Source organism: Prosopis cineraria, unplaced genomic scaffold (assembly GCF_029017545.1).
Source record: "Prosopis cineraria cultivar Desert tree isolate PC_DT_omini unplaced genomic scaffold, ASM2901754v1 PC2, whole genome shotgun sequence".
Classification (NCBI taxonomy): Eukaryota; Viridiplantae; Streptophyta; class Magnoliopsida; order Fabales; family Fabaceae; genus Prosopis; species Prosopis cineraria.
This window is the reverse complement of record NW_026555333.1, coordinates 32,406,999-32,428,290: the sequence shown is the minus strand read 5'-3', so window position 1 is coordinate 32,428,290 and position 21,292 is coordinate 32,406,999. Positions and strand designations below refer to the sequence as shown.

The window sequence follows — 21,292 nt, the reverse complement described above, 5'->3', positions numbered from 1 at the left end:
CTTATTGATATTGAGCCTAAAAAATGCTTGGAATCAATGCCTCAACAAGCCCACTAGCAACTAGTTGAAGAAACCAGCACAAGCACATTTAAAAATGAAGAAGAAGAAGAGGGAGGGAGATATTAGGAGAAATGGTAGATAGGGTTTCAAAAAGTGGATGAGAATAGGTGGGCAAGATAGATGCCATTAAAGATTTGTGATTTCAAGAAAGGAAAATGATGAGGATTGAGGAAAAAATCACGTCTGTGAGTGAAAAATCATTTAGACATTCCCGATCGAACCCAAAAAAAAACCTAGATAACACATTCTTGGTTTTTTTTGGCTCATTGAGAATGTCCAAACTATTTTCCAAAATAGTTCCTTGAATGGTTCCATGTTCTTAGACCACTAAAGAAAATCTCCCTTAGAAAGTGGTAGAAGGATATGAATGTTTTAAAGGAAAAACAAATTAAAAAAAATAAAAAGCCATTTTATTTCTTTTATCATATGAGAGTGCCAAGGGTTATGAGCTGGTGCTTCTCAATGATAAATGAAAAACAACTATGTCCTACTGTTAGTTATCTAATTAAAAGATTCAGAGTCAAATGATGTGGTGATGGTGATGATGATGATGATGATGATGTTTCCATTTTCTAAAAATCTTAACTCAAATTTATATTCTAAGTTAATCCCAATAATCATCTCTTAATTAATTTAATTATCCTTAAACATTCACTCTAATTTCTATCAACTCTCATTAACTTTTAAATTTGAAATTGGGATGTTACATTGTGTTAATATTTTTAGTTGTTTTTTTCTTTTTTCTTTATAATCTCAATAAGTAAACTGGAAAACATTTTTATGTTAGCTCCTTGGAATAGGCTTCATGAGAATGTTTTATATTTTAATGGTTTTTTTAAGTTTTTGTTACAATGTAGTGACTTGGCTAGTGTTCATAAGTAAATAAGAGGAGCATGCAAGTAAACTACAACTCACCAAGAGGAACTTTTATTCATTATTCGTATGGTCAAGCTAGGTGTTAGAGACTTCTACTAGCGTGCAAAGGTTTCCTGTACAGGGACTATGGATTTGGCATCTTTGTCAAATCTTTCCCTATTGATTTTATCAGAGTCATTAGGGGTAAGTGTTGATGGCCACCTTTATAAGGCTTGGTGAATTGGCATGGCATCTTCATTTTTCTATCTTTGTGAAGAAAAAAAATTATCTTTACATCCATAGAGTTCGTAGGTTCATTCAATTTAATGTGGCTGAACTTCTTTACCTATTGTATGAGAATGTCATACTTTTGGAATATTTTATTATGGGTTATGAGCTCTTAGTTTGTCTCAGATGTGTCTGCCTTGTAGTCTTTGTTGTAATTCAGTTTTCATATTAATGCATTTGCCTTATACCCAAGAAAATAATTTAGTCTTTAATTTCAATGCTTTAGTTTTATTAATAAACAAATCCTAATATAGTAGCATTTAATGGTATAAAATATTCTAAAATGCTTCCATAAAGTTTAAATTTTAAAAATAAAATTAGTTGGATTAAAAGATTATAATTTTTAAGAATATTTTGTTAACATTTAAAATTATAGTATATATCATCATTTTATTTGTTAAAATTAACTGTTTTAGAATTATAAGAGTAAAAAGACTTTATAACATTAAAGGATCTTAAAACTTTGTATAAAATTAAAATTTTAAAAGTACACCTCTTTTTAATAAGTATAAGAAGTTGGCTTGTTGACCATATGTATTATCTTTCCAAGATAGTGAGAGCAAAAACAAATATCTACTAACTAAATTGTTGCATACACCAAATTTGTTAAACTCATAAATTTGAGTAAACTTGTAATAGGAATATAAACTTGAATTACAAACTTGGATCATGAACTTGTAAAAATTTACCTCTATTAATAAATAGCCATTAAAATTTATTATTAAATTATTGAAATATAAAACATAACTGTAATTTGATTTAGATATATTTAAAAATTAAAAGTATAAATTATTGAAATTAAACCCACCTACATTGATAAATTATCATACAAACCATAAAAAAATTAAAATAGGGAAACTTATTATTTTTAGCATTTTTTGTTTTCTTTTTTATTAATATTATTTTTTTTAAGATTTTTTCTTTGAATTTTTTTTAAAGGAGACTAAGCTTGCATCTAGTTTAAATTTATGAATTAGATGACATAATTTTATAAGTTAAAAATGTAAAAATGATAAAATTAAAGATAAACTAGCGAGTTTAACCAAGTTTGTCAATCTAATTTTACGAGTAAATTAACACGATTGTATAAGCAAAAAGCTTAAAAATGTTAAGCTTGAAGAATCTAACTCGAGAGTTTAACAATTATGACATATATCCAATTATTTATTTAAGTGATAATAGTTTTTACTACTCACACCAATTTTAATTGATAAAAATATGCTTTTGTTGACTGTAAAAAAATGCATATTTGTTTTTCCCCATTATTTTAGACATATTTCTATTTATTGTTGTGTATTGTTATTGTGAGTGTCTTCTTTAAGTTTCATTTTAATGTATACAATTAGGGAACTCATGGTGAGGAGTACAGGATCTATAATCATGTTGAATTTCCCTTTGTAATCTATAAAAAAGACTATAATTTATATTTATAAAATATACCCAATACAAATAATTATTCACACTCCACATCGAAGAACATGTCTTATTAAATTAAATTCTATTATATATCTTCCTCAGAGAATGCACAACGTGCACGCCTCTTTTAATTGCTAATAAACCCTACACTTGAGTCATGCCATATCCGTTCTTGCATGTATTTCCCTTCTTCCAAAATATAATAAATCATTGATTTTGTTCTAAATTATTTTAATCTTTTGGGGAAAAAAGGAATTTTTGTTATTTAAATAATGAAAAATTGTCAACTTTACAAGAAAATTATCAAATTTTTTTGGTATTAAGAAAATTATTGATTTTAGTATGGAATAGAAAATCCGACCGGCCAATTCAAATATATCATGTCTAACCATATTTGTCAATCCTATCTTATACTAGCTAAGAATCTTCAGAAATAAAATATATCATAATTTTACTACACTTTTCTTCCATTCTCTTGTGTACATCATTTACACTTATGATAAGGGGAGAAAAAAATACTAATAATTACATGATTTTGTCTCTCCACACGGCATTCAATTTTTAGGCCAATTATATTGCAAACTTCAAGTGCCCAGTCCAAAGTACTTCAAGGAATGAAGTATGAGGAACCAAAAAGGAAAAAAGTGAGTCTTATCTCTACACGTGCAGGTTCTACATGAATGAAATCCCACCTCTCTCACTAATTCAATCATAAAATATTTTAGTGAGAAAAAGACACTTGTTGCTGTCATGAATAGACATAAAGAATGCTGGCAACACAAATCGGTTATATACATGGGAATGAATTTGTTTCTTGGTAGACAACAATTATACCTACTTGTCTTGAGTTTACAAACTCTGTTTTACTCAGTCCCCATGGGTGAATCACACTAAAGATTTCTTCCCAATACGTGAAACAGGAAGCCAAGCTTTCTTCTTCAAGGGTCTCATTATGCATACCAACAAGAAAATCCTGAAACGTGGATGAAGACTATTAGTTCAAACTAAACATGAACCATGAAGTCAATCAATAATGGGGGAAAAGGATATATAAACATGCAGGCATTTTTTTTATGCCAAATTTGCTTCTAATATACTTACATGTAGGCCGTTGGTTTAATTAGCAATGATGTGACTCATATCTCATAAGCACGTGAGCTAATATCCTGCTACCAATGTCAACATTTTATTGGTAGATAATCAGAAGCATTCTTTGATCTGAGTCTTGTTTTGACCTGGTGTGCCCTTAAATCCTAACTCAACTGGACCTTTTATGCCTCAAAAAGTATACCCTAATGTTGGATAAACCACTACTAGTAATCCCCATACGAGCACTCCCATCTTTGAAATGATGAAATCTCTGCACATCTCTAAGAATAATTTGCCTACGAAAGATCAATGATATAAATCTCACCGCGTTGTGGCAATCACCACAGACTCGAAGATTCTTGACCACACGAATTGTTGTCCCAGGTGGAGTATTCAGAAGCCAAAAGCAATGGCCAATTTCTCACTATGATATCTAAGAACAACTTCTTTCTCTTTATCTCTAATGTCTGCATGAAAGACGAGAGAAGTATCAAGTACGCACCCAGCTAGATTCAGTTCTTTTACTAGCTCATCAAGTGCATGGTGCAGAGCAGTAGAAGTGGAATGAACTCCATCCCCAGAGAAGAATTCATGAACAACATTATTGACCTCCATAGAACTATAACTAGGAACCTTCACTGCACCTCTATCTTTCATCATTTTCCTCAAGAAATTCCCATCCTCCCATTTTCCAGATATTGCACACAACTTTGACAAAATCACATAATCCCAATCATGAGTGTCATCAAGTTCAAAGATTCTCTGAATTACTTGCTTTCCCAATTCAACATTCGCCTAACTGCTACAAACAGACAGCAATGTCCGCTAGAGGATTGGAGTGGGCTTAATAGGAGATCATAAAAGACGAGTGGAAATGTCAAAGAGAAGTGCACAGGGCCCAGGATCCTTTATTACTTTTTATGGGAATAGGGTAAAAACCCTAGTGAACATGAATGTGCCCTCGGATAGTGTAGATAAGTATGAAAAACAAAATTATAATGTTGTACATGTACAAAATATCGGTTGGGCTATTTTGTACAGAGATGCTTTTGGGCCTTGACTGGACTATACTTTTACGCTTGGGTATTAGGTTCCCTTGGCAACATCTTGACATGCCCCCTCAAACCAGATCTTGGAGACTTCGAGAGGCCAAGTTTATGTACATATTTAACTACCAATCTTTGGTTGATTACTCTGTCTCTGATAAAGTGCACGTCTAATTCCATATGTTTTGTCCGTGAGTGATAGATTGGATTTGAAGCTGGGCCACCAGCACTCTGATTATCGTACCATGCAATTGGAACTTGGTCAAATTCTCAACCTAATTTAAGAAATCAAGGACTGTTACCGGGCAAGTTCTGTAGCTAAATCTGTGAGAGATCTGTACTCAGACTTTGTACTTGATCTAGCGACTACCTTTTGTTTCTTCCCTGACCAAGCAATTAGCGAATCATTAAGGAAAACAAAGTGACCTCTAATTGATTTCCTGTCATCTACACATGCAGCCACATCAGAGAACCCTTGAAGATTCAGGTAAGTACTTGGTTTCACTTGTAGACTTAGATCTGATGAGCCCTTCAAATATCTGAGTAATCTCTTAATTTCTTGCCAATACTTATCTGTTGGTCTCTAAAGAAATTGACTGATCTTGTTAACTGAGAACATAATATGTGGTCTTGTGTTAACAAAATATTGCAACGTACCAACTACTCTCCTGTAGATTGTAGGATTTTGAAGAGGAATACCAATATGAATTGAGAGATTATTGTTAACAAACATGGGTGTAGGTATTGGTGAACAGTTCTCTATACCACAATTCTTTAATAGCTCATGTATATATTTCTCCTACTCAAGGTACAATCCAGTAAGATCTCTATAGGCTTCTACCCCTAGAAAATGATGTAATTGGACTAGATCCTTAAGACAAAATAGTGCATTCAACTCTTTGACAAACACATTGAGCATATGGTAGTCATTTCCATTAATTATGATATCATCCACATAAATCAAGCAAAACATAATATTATCCTTCAACTTAAGGAAGAAAAGAGTGCTATCACACTTAGAGTGAACAAAATTCCAGTTTAGCGTTACATTCTTCAATCTTTCAAACTAGGCCCTAGGTGCCTATTTTAGACCACAGATAGCTTTGCTCAATAAGCAAATATGATTGGGATACCTTTCGTCTATGACGCCCACTGGTTGTCGCATCAAAACTTTTTCTTGAAGAAATCTATTTAGGAAAGCATTATTAATATCCAACTGCCTAATATGCCAGTTAAGAGTGACAACAATTGAGAGGATAAATCTGAGGGTGGAAGGCTTGATAACTGGACTGCGTGTTTCATCATAATCAACTCCCAGATTTTGTTGAAAACCCTTAGCTACAGGTCCAGCTTTAGGTTTAAGAAACTTACCATCTGGACCACATTTTCTTTTAAAAGTCCATTTGCAATCTACAGGTCATTCTTTGCAAGTTTGAGGAACTAAAATCGAAGTCTCATTCTTGACTAATGCATTAAATCCATCAATCATGGCTTTCCTCCATAACTTAGACTTAAGCGCCTCCTGAACAGTATTAAGTTCTCTAACTAGTTGAAGGTCATTAGTAGTAACCATGCCAATATATAGTAACTTAGGTTTATGAATACCTGATTTACTGCGAGTTACCCTTTGATGCTTGTTCTGAATATTCTGTGACTTATTAGAATCTGTTTCGGGAACACTATGAGTGAGCTGGTTACTTGCATCTGACGAAGAATTAAAAGTTATGGCTTTAAATAATCTGTTAGGAGAAGGTACAGTATAATCTTGCACAATAATTTCTTCAATTTGTACAGTGAGGCTTGTTGGAACAGAACCGATCTGAGTATCTCTTGTAGCAGGAGAAGCAGACTTAGGAATGTCAGCACCTGTGAAATTGTTCTCACTGCTCAGATTAAAATATGAGTGATTAGAAGGAAAATATTTCAAAGATGCCTTGAAAAACACTTGAGGATGAACCTCAACAGTTTCAGGTACTAACTTTTTGTTCAAAAATACATCTACAAAAAGAAATACATATTCATTAAATTTAACATTCCTTGAAATATATATTCTCTTAGATAGGAAGGTGCAGCAAAAGATTAAAAATTTAAAGTCCTTATCTTAATATGGATCGAACAAACTCGTTTAAGTCAAGGTGAATAGAAGAGTTACCTTTTAATTCTTCAAACTTGCCGCATGTTCTCTTCAAAAGTTTGGATCTTAAGAGCTGATAATGTAGATCTACTCCCTCTATCGGTATGTACACGAATAGCTCTCTAACTCGAACAGTGTGCTAGCGCTCCCAACGTCCATTCTCCTTTGAACGTTAATTAGCACTCTCATCGTCCGTTCTCCTTTGAACGTTAATTTTTCTTTCTGTAAGGTATTTCGTGGCTCTCAAAATGTTTTTGCCGTTAGAACTTTTTCTAACTCACACCTCCTTCATAAAAGACATCCCTATATATATAGTCTATGGATCAAGATTTTCGTCTTCCACTTAAAAAGCCCACAAAAATTTAATTAAATTTATCTCATAAATTTAATCCATGTTATCATATATAATTTGAATTTATCTTATAAATTTAAATTATAAAACTGACATGATATTCTCTCATATCATGTTAATTATTAAATTTAATCTATCATATAAAATTAAATTTAAAACTAACACAATATAATATAATATATATATATATATATATCACATATACATATTATATATATATACATATACACATATATATTTCAATATATATATTATATTTAATTTTATATATCATATACATATATATATATCAGATATCTATACATACACACACATATGAATATATATATATATATATATTATATATATATATATAATTATATTTTGAATTTTATATTTCATATAAATGTATATGCATAAATATCATTCACCCTATATTACATTCATTGAATCTAACCATATTCCAAATTCAATGAACTTGGACATTATAGCTTGAGTTGGGCTGTTCTTGTATGTGACCCTATAGGCCCATATGAAGTTGGCATTGAGCTAATTACGCTATTAGCCTACAAGTCACAAGTGATTTTTAGAAAGACATTGCAACTACCCAATTCACATGGGAATCAATGATTCGATGTAACCTATCATGCGACCATATCACTTCCCTTTTGTCACGCGATATTTTGGTCAAGTATAAGATATGGAATTGTCATTCTCCTTTACCTGACCGTTACTTTCTCGATCTCTGAATGGACTGACAGTAGCAATGGAAAAAACTCTTTCCATTATAGTAAGGCCATATATTTTCTTAATTTTACTCATCGAAGGGCTCAGTAATATTATCTCTCACTTAATGTGAGGGATAAATTCCATCTTGACCACTCATATTCCTCTGTATGAATATCACTAAACTCAATCATAACCTTTATAATCACCCGGTTAAAGATGACTTTTGACTAGGTCAAAGTTCAGTGGTCATCATGTAGGAATCCATAATGATCTCAAGTCAAATGGCTTAGTGATAGAGTTACATATGAGATAAGCTTATGACTTATATCATGTAACTTTTTCATAGCGGGTCAGTCCAGCACCTTGTACTCTTTCAAGTACATATGACTTTGATTTGTATCTCTATAATTAATCAAAGTCATACTAGTCTTGTTTCATCTATGATCCCTTATAGATGACCGACCAGGGACATTTAAGACAATCACTATAGTTTGTTCAAAGATACAGTTATCATAGTGAACATGCAATTGATATGATAACAAAAGAGAAATTTATTAAATTATAATATGTATAGTACAATGATTAGCCCTAAGGCACAATGTCCAACATATTCTCCCAATAAGACTTAGACACCTTTAGCCTTTATGGTGGTTACTGTACCCTAGAATACCATACTTTATAGTACAAAATTGAAGTTTACGTTGATTATAGGCTCTAAAACAGGGGTAGCAAGCAAAACCAAAAACCCTTAGAGAGTCATAATCAGGAAATTTAGCAAATACCCTCTGATAGGGTGAGATACCTCCTAAAACAGGAAGAAGAGGCTTGTTAATGAGTTCAATAGCTGTGTGAAATGCTTCTCACCAACAAAAAAGAGGAATATGTGCTTGAGCTAGGAGTGTTAGGCCAATTTCCAAAATACGCCAATGCTTTTTCTCAGCTCTACCATTTCGTGGTGAAGTGTAAGGACATGAATGTCTAAAAAGTATGCTAGCCTCTTGTACTATTTTAGTAAAACTTCTATACTCTCCACCCCAATCACTATAAATAGCCTTAATTTTCCTATTGAATTGGTTTTCCACAGCCTGTTTGAACTTAATAAACATGAGTATTGCTTTATCTTTAGTCTTTAAAGGAAAAATCCAACTAAAGCGACTATAATCATCTAAGAACAATATGTAATACTTATAGCCATTTAGTGACAAAATTAGAGAAGGCCCCCATAAATCAGTGTGAATAAGATCAATTGGTTTAGATGCATGTGAAATAGAAAATTTGTAGGGAAGCAAGTGAGACTTTCCAAACTTGCATGATTCACAAAACAAAACTTTCATTAATTTTGATATTATAATCACTAATAATTTTTATCAAAATTCAGTCACTGGGGTGACCAAGTCTACAATGCCAAAGTCTCTTACAATCAAAACTAGTATCTAAATTGTTGCCAACTTGTTCTACCAAGAGAACCAACTATGGATCTCCATCAAAATTTTATTTCTACTATTTGACTTTCTGCACATCAACCTTATAAAGTCCTCTATTACTTCTCACTCCTTGAAGTAGAGGTTTCCTTGTCCCTTGCTTTCTCACAAGAGCAGTCGTAGAGTTAAGAGATATTATAGTATCATTATCATCAAAAATTTTAGGAATGCTTAGAAGGTTCTTTGTAGCAATAAGAGCATACAAAATATCATTAAGCATAACTAATTTACTATGAACATTTTGAATTGTAGAAGTACCTATTTGTTCAACTCTTATATTTTGACCATTTGCAACAACCAACTTGATCTCACCTTCATTTTTCACAGGGTTGTCAAGTCTGGAAACATCCTTCAAGGTACTAGGAATCATCATTCACTATATCTGGAGAGGCATAAATCACAAAGTTGGTCCTAGCATGAGTATCAATAAAGGAGCTCTTATTACTATTAGTAGGTGGCTTAAAGGAACGATCAAACCTCTTGTAACAGTTTTTGACATGATATCTATGCTTCTCACACAAGGCACATAATGGCTTGTCACCACCTTATCCAGATTCTCAGCTATCTCATAAGGACTTACCACCACGTGCACTACACCAAGAACCTCTTGGTGACTCAGAGAAAGCCAAATTTGCAAATTGTGAGGAGACATTCAGTTAAGAAATTTAGTTTAACTACTCCAACTGAGACTCAAAGGTAAGAAGCTCAACTTGGAATTCTATCTAACTTTTATATTCTTTGGCGAGCTACACAACTGCAGGATTATACTCCCTATTTAGACCAGCAAGGACTTGTAACATAAGGTCAGAATGAGGTATAGGGCTCCTAACTAATGCCAAACTTTCAGAGAGAGTTTTTATTTTAGAGAGATAGTCCTGCATTAAAGAGGATCCTTTCCTTATGCATTGTAGCTTAAAACGAAGCATAAGAATATGAGCTTTATTCTATACTCTACACTCTAGAGCTCAGCTGAGGTGGACAAACTGATCATTTCAAAGGAGACGTCTAGTGTCATAGTTTTGAGAAGTTAGCCAAATACAGGCTAGTCAATTGTAACCCAGTCCTCAAAATCTAAGTTGAGCTTTGAAACTCTATTTGTAACATGAAACTGAGTGGACAAACACTTGAGCCATTATAAATCCTTCAAGTTTATGGCTTTTGATTGTTGGAAGAATGTGATTCGACCAAATGGTGAAATTAGTCCGCTCAAGCTTCACAACACATGTCTAAGAAAGTCTAGTAGAGCCTCCAAGGGTTTTAAGCAAATTTGATACTTAAATCAAAGAAGTCTGGGTGCCTAAGCGTGTTTTTAGACTGTTATGAGAGTTGGTGTTAGCCATGGTAGCAAGCTTATATGCTTTGATACCAAGAAAATAAAAGACAAAAATGAAAATTTCAGAGAGAGGCATACAGGTCTGAGATCCTTTGTTACTTTATATAGGAATAGGGTAAAAACCTAGTGAACATGAATGTGCCATTTAGCTATGAAAAAACAAAATTATAATGTTGTACATAACAAAATATCATTTGGGCTATTCTATATAGAGATGCTTTTAGGCCTTAACTGGACTATACTTGTACGCTTGGGTATTGGGCTCAATTGGCAACATCTTGACAATGGGCAATTCATCTATAATGCTTTATGCTGGGATCAATTCCATATTTATGAATCATACTATGAAAGTACTCATAACCTTTCTCTATCAATCCATTGCGACTACAAGCATACAATATACCTAGAAATGCTATTTCATCAAGCCATACTTTTTCCTTATTCATTTCTTCCAACATTGACAAGGCTTTGAAACCATAGCCATGAGTGGCATAAACCACAATTATGGCTGACCAAGCTTGAGTGTCTCTCACATGCATATTCCCAAACATAAAAACCACATCATCCAGACTCCTGCATTTTGCATACGTATCTATAAGTGCAGTATTTACCTTGACATATTGAACAAATCCATTTTTCTTAACATATTCATGTATCCACTTTCCCAAGTCTAATGCTCCCAACAACACACATGCTATGAGAACAACAAGCATGGTGACATCAATTAGCTTGAGAACCCTCTCTTGTAATTCTCTAAACGAAGCTAAGGCCTCGTTGGATTGACTATTTTAAGCATAACTTGTAATGAGTGCATTATAAGTAACAACACATGGTTCAGAAATCTTATCAAACACTCATCTAGTAGAATCTATATCATTACATGCAACATACATGTATATAAGTGTTAGGCGTACATACACATTATTAGTTACCCCAAGTTTCATAGCTAAGCAATGCACTTGTTTTCCTTCTTCTAAGGCTTTAAGTCTAAAGCATGCCTTTAGAAGGGTCGAGAAAGTATAATCATCTGGGAGCAAGCCAAAGCATAACAATTGAGCTAAAAGTACCATTGCTTAAAGTGAGTTATCAAAGTGAGCATAGCCACATGCCATAGTGTTGAACAAGACGATATCTAGATTGGGAATTTCATCAAACATCTTATGGGCATATTCCATGAAGGAAATGGTTAGGTTGGAAGTGCAGAAATTAATGAGTTTAGTAAGTACAGAGATGTCATCTTTGATGTGGGTTTTGATGGCATATCCATGGATCTACTTAAGCTCTTTAATAGAGGCACATTTGAGTATGAGAGAGAGCAAGTGGGGAAAAGGTAAGAGGGGGTTCGCTATTTTGTCATATCCCTGTGATGGGTTTTGGAGAAGAAAGTGGGGTTAATTAGAGAGTAGTTGAAGCCATTATTATGCTCCAAAAGCTTCTTAATTGGGTCTATTTGTAAGTGCATGGGATAATGAGATTGTAAAAGGAAATGCCAAAAGATGATATCCTAATGTCAACTTCTCGGCAATGATTGATCCGTGTTTAGGATCAGAGGAAGTAATAAAAACATTTAACTCATGGAAGAGAGACACGAGCTTCAATTTTATGTGATAGAAGGAATGAAGAGGAAGTGATAGAGAAAGAAGTCAAAAATATCAGAATATAGTGTAAAATAAAGTTATTTTCTCAATAAATAAACTTCTATAGGTGACCAATTTTCAATAACTCTCTTCTTTGTTTTCTCTGATAATGATTAAAATAATATAATTTATATAAAATAAAAACCTTAATTTTCAAAGCATTTATCTAAATTCAAGTCTCTTTAGTTACATATTAAAGAAATCTGTAGAACATTTTTGCAAGATTATACATTTCCTTGACCAGTACAAAACTTGTTCTGACAAATGTTCTTGATATTCTACAAAAACAGCAATGGGATTATTCCTCCAACAATGATGAATCCTTCGCATTTTAATGTGCACGAATGATCAATTTTCTTTTCTGGTCATAGGATGTACTTGATTGCATATACATCTAATATAACTTAGCAGCAAATCGATAGTAGTATACAACTATACATTTTCGCATTACATGCTGAAAAAGTTGTGGGAAATAATTGGATATGCAATAATTATTTATAAACCATACAGACATACCAAATATATAGAGTAAAATCAAAAGTGAGGGTAAAATAATACTGAATAAGGAGAGTGAGTAGGAGGGAGAGAGAAAATGGTTAACCAGGTATCATAAATAAACAAGAAAGAACACGTAGCAAACCAGAAGCAACAGACCCATGATGAGCAATTGAACAAGAAAGAAACAGTTTTCACAATCTTAAGTTGAAGAACTGTGAGAGATAGAGAGAGAGAGAGAGAGAGAGAGAGAGAGCAAAATATAAATATACTAAACATAAAGAGTTAAGGAATAGAGATACTATATAGAGAATTTATCTTGATTTAGCCTAACCACCTGACTTACATCCAATCTCCAAGATCACCCTTATATTTTCCACTATTTTCACAAATTAAATTTAAATAGGTGCTTGCTACCACAATACAATCCACAAGTTTACTTAAGCACTTTTAAGTCATTTACAAGTCTTTCACAACACCTGAGTCTCTCAAATTCAAGAGAATATCTCTCTTGACAATAATCACCTTCATAAAGGAAATCTCTTCTCTGTTAACAACTTAAGGGATAATAGCCCTTGAATTACTTAAAAGTAAGTAGAAGGTGTTTTCCAGGACATTCTCACTCATTAAGATGATAGGAACAATTTATGCACTCTAAAAAATAACTCTTAAAAGAGTAGATAGTATAGTTTTGGCCTATAAACTAACTGAGAGCTATTTCACATGAATATGGTGCAAAATAGTAAGAATCCAATGCAATTAAGGTTTTATGCACTTTAATCATTACCTACTAACTTAAATAAGATCTTATATATAGTTTTAGGTAGTTTAGACCATTAGAAACGTTCAGGACAATAATTATAGTCATTGGAGACATATTGTAAAGAACATCAGAAAAAACCACTTTTCTTGCAAAGCATTTAATGTAGTGTTAGAGTCTAATCCAAGTGTGAATTGGTCCTTTCTAGTCGAGGAATGGAGCTTGTTCAATATAAACTGGTTCACTTATGACATTTTAGGCATTAGACTATAATACTCTCAAGCGTGATTTGGATGACCAAAGCATCTATCTTCTTTGTGTGACAAATCATGCATTGGTACTAATGGTTCTTGAGCATGGAATAAATGATAGAAGCACTAAGCTTCTCTGTGTGACAAAACACGCTTGGAACACTCTAAAACAAGCTAAAAAATTGAAAATGACTCCCACTTGCCACATAAAATGCTAGTGAAAATGACAATTAGCACTAGTATTTTTTTTTTATTAAAGGACAAATAGTTCCAAAAATATTCAAAACTAAAAGATTAATAAAATACACTACTATTTCAAATGCAATCGCTTGTCAATTACTTTTTATTTTTTAGAAAGCAACAAGAGGTGGCATTTTTTACATGAGATGCCACATGTTGTTATTGAATAATTAAGTAGCATTTCAACAAAAAATTCACCTAGTTATAATTTCAATAATAAAAATAATAATTTTATATATATATATATATATATTACCAACTACGAAATTGATAATAACTAATAATAATTATGTATCTAAAAATGGTAAACCTTTAAGTGGCTATTTTCAATATCTATAAAAATAATTTAAAATAAGATAGCTTAGGTGGCATTTCCTAAGAAAAGAAACGCCATACGAGTATTGCACAATGTGTAAAATTAATTTAAAATAAAATACTTTAGGCTGCATTTTCAAAGAAAGGAAACGCCACTTGAGATTTCCACAATGTGTAAAAGTAATTAAAAATAAAATATTTTATGTGACGTTTCTCAAGAAAGGAGACGCCACTTGAGAGTTCTACAACAGACTCTACTGTAATTAATTAAATAACTAACTTATTGGTTTTTATTATTATAATAAAATAGATTTTAATCAAATATATGTAATTAAAAAATTATATATATATATATATATATATTACTAACATAATAATTAGTATTATTATTAATGTTATTATAAGTATTTACGTTGTATTAATGATTATATTATATTATAATCTAAGAATTAAAAAAATTGAGAGGCAGCGTTTCATCCTAGGGAAATGCCACCTTAAGCTTATATTAAATTATATTAATTAAATTTAAATTAATTACAATATTTTTAATTATCTTTAAATTATATTAAATTTAACTATGTTTTTAAAAATAAATAAATAGATATAATATTAATTGATCCTTATTTTGAGTTTATCTTATAAAAATAAAAATAAATTAATTATTCAATATTATTAATATAAAAATAATTTGAAATATCATTATTTTATTATTATTATTATTATTATTATTATTAATTTTTTCATAATTATTTAATTTTGAAATTATATTATTATTTATCAATTAAAAGCCAATGGGAAAATGTCAGCTCTCAGGCTCTCAGCTTATATTAAATTAATATTAATCATATTTTATTGATAATATCAATTAAATTAATATTAATAACTTTTAAATTATATTAAATTTAAATGAGATTTTTAAAAAAATTATAAATAATTTTAATTACTTCCTATTTAGAATTTATTTAATATAAATACAAGTTACTTTACTATTTATTACTATTACTATAAGAACTAATGTTCCACCCTGAGTGATGCACAAGAATTTTACTGTATTTTATGGACTCTTATAAATGATCAATATTTAATATGGCTCACTATTTTTTGTGTGTTAAACTTAAAGTATAGCTTTGCTATAAATAGATAAACTTGAGGTAATCAGATTAATATAGGTTACACAATTCAGAATTATGGAGACATATTATATAGAAGATGATGATGATTTGGTGATTTCATGGACATTGTAACATAATTCTTACTGAAAACTAGTTTAACAAATTTAGATGACTCCAATATAGATTTCACTAATTCATAAGGAGCAGCACAATATTTATAAACCAAACAAATAATTTTCCTTTTGTTCAACATGACAATACAATCTATCTTAAAGACCACTCGAAGGTTATCATTACAAATAATTTTCCTTTTGTTGACAGGGTCTTGGAGATTATTCTTCCTTATGCAAGTCCACAAGTGGTTTGCAATCTAAACACAACACTTCCTTACAAATGAAACTGAAAATAGATGTCAAGATTGAAAGTCAACGTAAGAGGGGAGTAAATTGGATTTTATAAAAAATTAATAAATAATGGCTAAAATAAGAAGGAGAGTTTAGAAAGATATCACCAAGCATAGAAAAGATAAAGAAGAATAAGCTTGCTCAGATATTTATCCTGATTCAGCTCCAACCACTTGAGCATATGTCCAGTCCTCAAGTTCTCCTTGAAAGTTTTCCACTAACTTTACCAAGATTAATTTGGGCTCTTATTAGCCTCAGTACAATCCCAGACTTCAACTAAAGTCTGTATCACTCTCCCTTACAAAAGTAATGAAGTAACCCACTTCAACTACTCAAGTTTAAGTTGCTCTATTATTAATCAGTCAAACAGAGGCAAATATAGTATGTCCAAAAGTAAACAACAACTGTTAAATACTCTCGCTCAAAGTTGATATATAATCAATGAAGATTACTAGAAATAAATATATGCTTAGAAGGTTGGTGAATAATAAATATGAATAACTTGAGCTTTTTCATATTTCTTCATATCTAGTCCATCTTCATAAATATTTGCATTTATAGTTGAAGCTCGTTAAGAATCAATTACTCTTGTGAATATAGTAGTTAGAGTCAACAGCTTCTTTTCTCTGAGATATCTGAACAATCGCTGAATTGGGACAATGGAACAGTGCTTTTTGGTGAAACTTTCTCCATTACGGCAAGTAAGGAAAGTAATACAACTTTTCATTAAATGTTCTAATAAGGTAGGTGAGAATGCTATTTTGGAAGAGAGAAGCTTATTTAGGAATAAGGCTTTTATGGGTAAGATCAAACTGAGCTGAACTTATCCTAAGAACGTGTTTCGAATGATTCTGGAGACATTATATGATTAATATGACACTGAAAACGTGAAAGGAAATGATTCAAAAAAGGTTATGAAAACCTCTATTTTTCTTGCACGAAACAGAGAATGAAATAGTGTGATTGTTTCAAAATAGGCGAGACTCTTCAAGAATAAGGAAGAATATATTAAATGAAAATGCAGAGAGCTTATTTCAAAGTAAATAACATATATCGGAATAAAGTTACGAGACAAGCTATTCCCAAATAAGCTATTCCAGACCAAACTATTCCCGAACAAGCTAAACTTCAGAAAGACTTGATGCATAAGCTTACAAAGATCATACCACTATTCCAAAATAAGAACTACTATTTTGAAATAGACTATTCCTAAATAGGTTGAAGGGATGATACTTGGGAAGAAGGGAGACTTACTTGGGAATAAGCTATTCCAAAATAAAGTCACTATTTTGGAATAAGGACCAATGATCAAGAAAACAATAAAGGCACATAGACAATGAGATTTTGATCCAAGAAAGCTTAAGACACCTTTTAGGCAATATAAGAGATTAAGATTAAGTCAAACACTTAATCTTTTGTGAGAAACATGACATAAGAAGATCAAAGAAGATTTTACGTGTTTCTACCTATTTGGGTAGAAAGTAACTATTCCAGAACAGTGAGTTCTACAAAAATTTAAATTTAAGTTGATTAATTCCCTTACTAGCCATTGATTCTTGATTATTAAACCTGTCAAACACAACCTTCTCTTATTTTATAATCATCAAAACCAAGGTTCAACATTTCTCCCCTTTTTTATGATAACAATATTAGATGCACTTTGTTAGTCCTAAAGAGAGTTTGACTCTACCTTAAACAATTAATAAATAGATAAATAAATTGAGTCATGAACTGAATAAGCACAAATATTGAAATGAAGTAAGAACAATACATAGTTATGATTGAAGAGAACAAAAATAGGCTATTAAAATATAAGCTCAGTTTTAAACAAAGGAATGCTAAGGTTTGGTGCTTTTGGATTTAGAGAAGATAGGACCCTTTTTGATCTTTACTGCATCAACTCTAGCCATAAAATCTTTCACCCAATCATCTGTAAGGATATCAGGGTGAGGCAATGAAGGTTTCTTAAAAATTTTTGAGGGGAATGAGAACAGAGGCTTGGTCACAGGGTCTTTTTCCTTGACAACTTTGGGTCTAAATTTCCTTGCACTTTTCTTCTTTCTAATCATAGGGAATCCTTTATGCTTGTCTAACCTTGAATCCATAACTACTTTTCCTTTAGTACTTTGCATACCAAAACCACTCATCAGACTACCAGAACTACTCTTCAAACTCTCTGACTTGTTCTTCCCCTTTTTGTCAGCATTAAAGGGTTGAGGAGTTAGGGAAACTGGTGTAAAGAAATGAGGAGACAGTGTAATTGGAGTAATTGGACTAGCTGCTTTAACCTTCTCTTCTAACTCCTTCTAAGTAGGTCGAGGGGAAAATTGGGGATAGAGTCTGACAATCTCACCAGAGGCTAGTGAGGTAGTCAAGGGCTTAGGATTCAAAAATACTTATGAGTTATGCTTCATAAGGTCCTGGAAAGGAGTTGTAATAGGAACACCTAGAGATATAGGTGAAGATTTTTGGGAAACAAAAGTCCAGGATGTCACCTCTTCTACATCAGAGTCCTCATTGTCATAGGTTTGAGCAATGGCCATTATAGCTTCCAGAGCTTCACTTGTTGAGCCCCCTTTCTGTTTAGGAGATTGACCATTTATGTCAACTAGAGGATTAGGATCAAATTGTTGCTCAGTACCAGGAGCTTCTGGAATGCCTAAGGTAATAAGACCCTCCAATTCTTTAAAATCCTTCTTCTCTATTCCATGGGAAGATGTATCAGTAATGTACATAGAAATATGTTCAGGAGTGGATAATCGAGTATAGTTCCTTTTGAGTAGACTTTTGATCTCCTCAAGTGAATTTCCAAGGCTACTGACTTGAGCCTTAAGTAACTCAACATCTAGCTAATTTTACAGCTCAAGTTTATAACCTTCATTTTGCCTTTCCAGAAACATTGTGAACACTTCAGATAAGGTCTTGAATCTCTTATTTAGCCATGTCACCGTATGTGTTTCTATATTAGGCAGAGGCTCATCTTCCTGTATAGGCTAAGAAAAGCTAGGCATAGAAGGATCAACTCGTCTCTTCTTGCTAGCAGATGAGTGCACAAAGGAGATAGGTGCAGTTTGAGGAGCAGAAGAGCAGGCTTTATCATGTCCTTTTTTTTGCAAGAAGTTGCATCTTCTTTAGAGTAGTATGTCCCATGATGTCAACTTGAGCAATCTTCTTCCCATCATGTCCTTTCTTTGATTTTTAGATCTTTTAATATCTTAGAGATGAGAGACCCCCATACAAAAGAAATATACCAGCTCGCTTGTGATCTAGTAAGACTAGTAATCTCATTTTTTCTAGGATGATTGCTACTACATGGATTTTCATACCTTTAATCATGGCAATTAGATAAATAAAATCTTCTTGAATCAAAACATTGAATCCGGTTAGTTTACCCAAGATAACTCTAATTAAGATATCATGTAGAATCCTATGCTCTAGAGGCATAGTGGTTAGCTTGGTCACAGGTATATCAATTCATTCCTAAGAAGGTACCAAAGTCTTTTGCATAATTGGCTTTGTGAAGTTGAAATCAGAGAATCTTAGCATAGAGCCATCAGTTGGTAATTCCAGTAACTCGATCAGGTAATCTTCTGTGATTTCAAACTCTTGGTCTCTGATTTTTACCTTTAACATCTTCCCATTATCAAAAATCTGAATAGGACTATAGAAGGCTTGTATGACTTCTTCACATATGGGGAGTTTAATTTCCAACAATTTTTTATAAGGTTCCACATATCTGGTTATATCCAGACTATTGTCATGTAGTACTTTAAAATCTACAAACCAACTTAATCTAAAAACTTTTGCATTGCATTTGAGGAGTTGTACCTAAATAACCCCGTTATTTAGGCTTCCACAATTATAATCAGACTATTCTATGCTAACTTTCTGGACACTGGTTTCTTCCTCATTGACATCTTCTGTTGATCTTTCAATAGTTCCAAAGCTTTATGGTTTAGAAATACGAGAAGGAGATTGGATTGTACCTTGAGCAATATCAAGAGTACTTTGATGTTCTTCGCTTTCTTGAGCAGGCTCTTGAATTTGAACTCATTTTTAAGAACCCTTTTCTTTTGTGGCCTTGCAAATTACTCTACTTTCTTTATAACATCATCATGTTTGCTGCCAGCAGAGATACTCTAACTTCTACACTATCTCTTAATCACAATATCCCTTGCTTTGAAGAAATCTTAAGGAGTAAGACCGCGAGCTACTAAAGATTCAGGAGTATTCTTTGTGCTAGTAGCTTTCAAGGAAGACCCATACATAGTTGATGAAGGAGAGGAATTTGAAGGTTAGGTTATGACCGAGCGTGATAGGTAAGGGTTTTTGGCAGAAATTCAAGATACAGAGTGAATTCGATGACGATTTAGAGAGATAGAGGTTTAAGGCATTCTTTTGGAAGAGGTCAAAGTATAGGAAAGGACTAAGCAACTCATATAAATAGCCTATTTTGAAATAAGAGTTATTAAAGAAACTAGCCGTTATGGAATATAAAAGGTTAAAGTTAAAGATATACCTTATTATTCTAGAATAGTGATTACTATTTCATAATAGCTGTCTTGTGTTTCACATTATGCTTTATTCCAAAGTGATTTGACTTCTTTGCAAATAGCTTATTCCAGAATAGACATCCTTATTCTAGAATAGCTTACTTTGACTCACATGCTATTCTAAATCAGTTACTCTCTAAACAAGCATTCTGCCATCTTCCTTATTTTGAAATAAATAACTTATTTCGAACTAGCATTACTATTCCTAAAGAAGTAAATAATAAGGATTTTGAACCTTCATTCACTTAGAAACTAGTTAATCTCAATCAATCTTAAATAGAAGATCCTGTAAAAACATCTTAAAATACTCTGAAGCTTAAGTTAGATGATTTTCTATAAAACAATAATTACAACTTAGGATAGGAGTATTTACAGCTCATTAGGCATCCTAATTCTCTCTTTATGTATATAAATTCATTAGTTGCTAATGGCTTGGTGAGGATGTTTGCTAGTTGAAAACTAGTAGGGATGAACTCAACCATTACATCTTTCTTTTGTATATAAACTATGATGAAGTGATGTCTAATATCAATATGCTTGATTTTGGAATGATGTACTAGATTTTTTGTCAAACATATTGTATTAGTATTGTCACACTTGTTGGAATTTCTTTAAGATTAATTCCAAAATCTTCAAGCTGTTGCTTCATCCAGAGGATTTGTGAACAGGATAATCTAACAGCAATATATTCTAATTCAGTTGATGATAATGAGATAGTATTTTATTTCTTGCTTGCCCAAGATACAAGTGAGCCACTAAAGAA

The 21,292-nt window shown here is 32.1% G+C and overlaps 1 pseudogene; it reads right to left on the bottom strand.

Moving 5' to 3' along the window:
• Positions 1–3,340: 3,340 nt before the first annotated feature.
• LOC129302708 (pentatricopeptide repeat-containing protein At2g02980, chloroplastic-like) lies at positions 3,341–13,057 on the bottom strand (annotated as a pseudogene).
• Between the last annotated feature and the right edge of the window lie 8,235 nt (positions 13,058–21,292).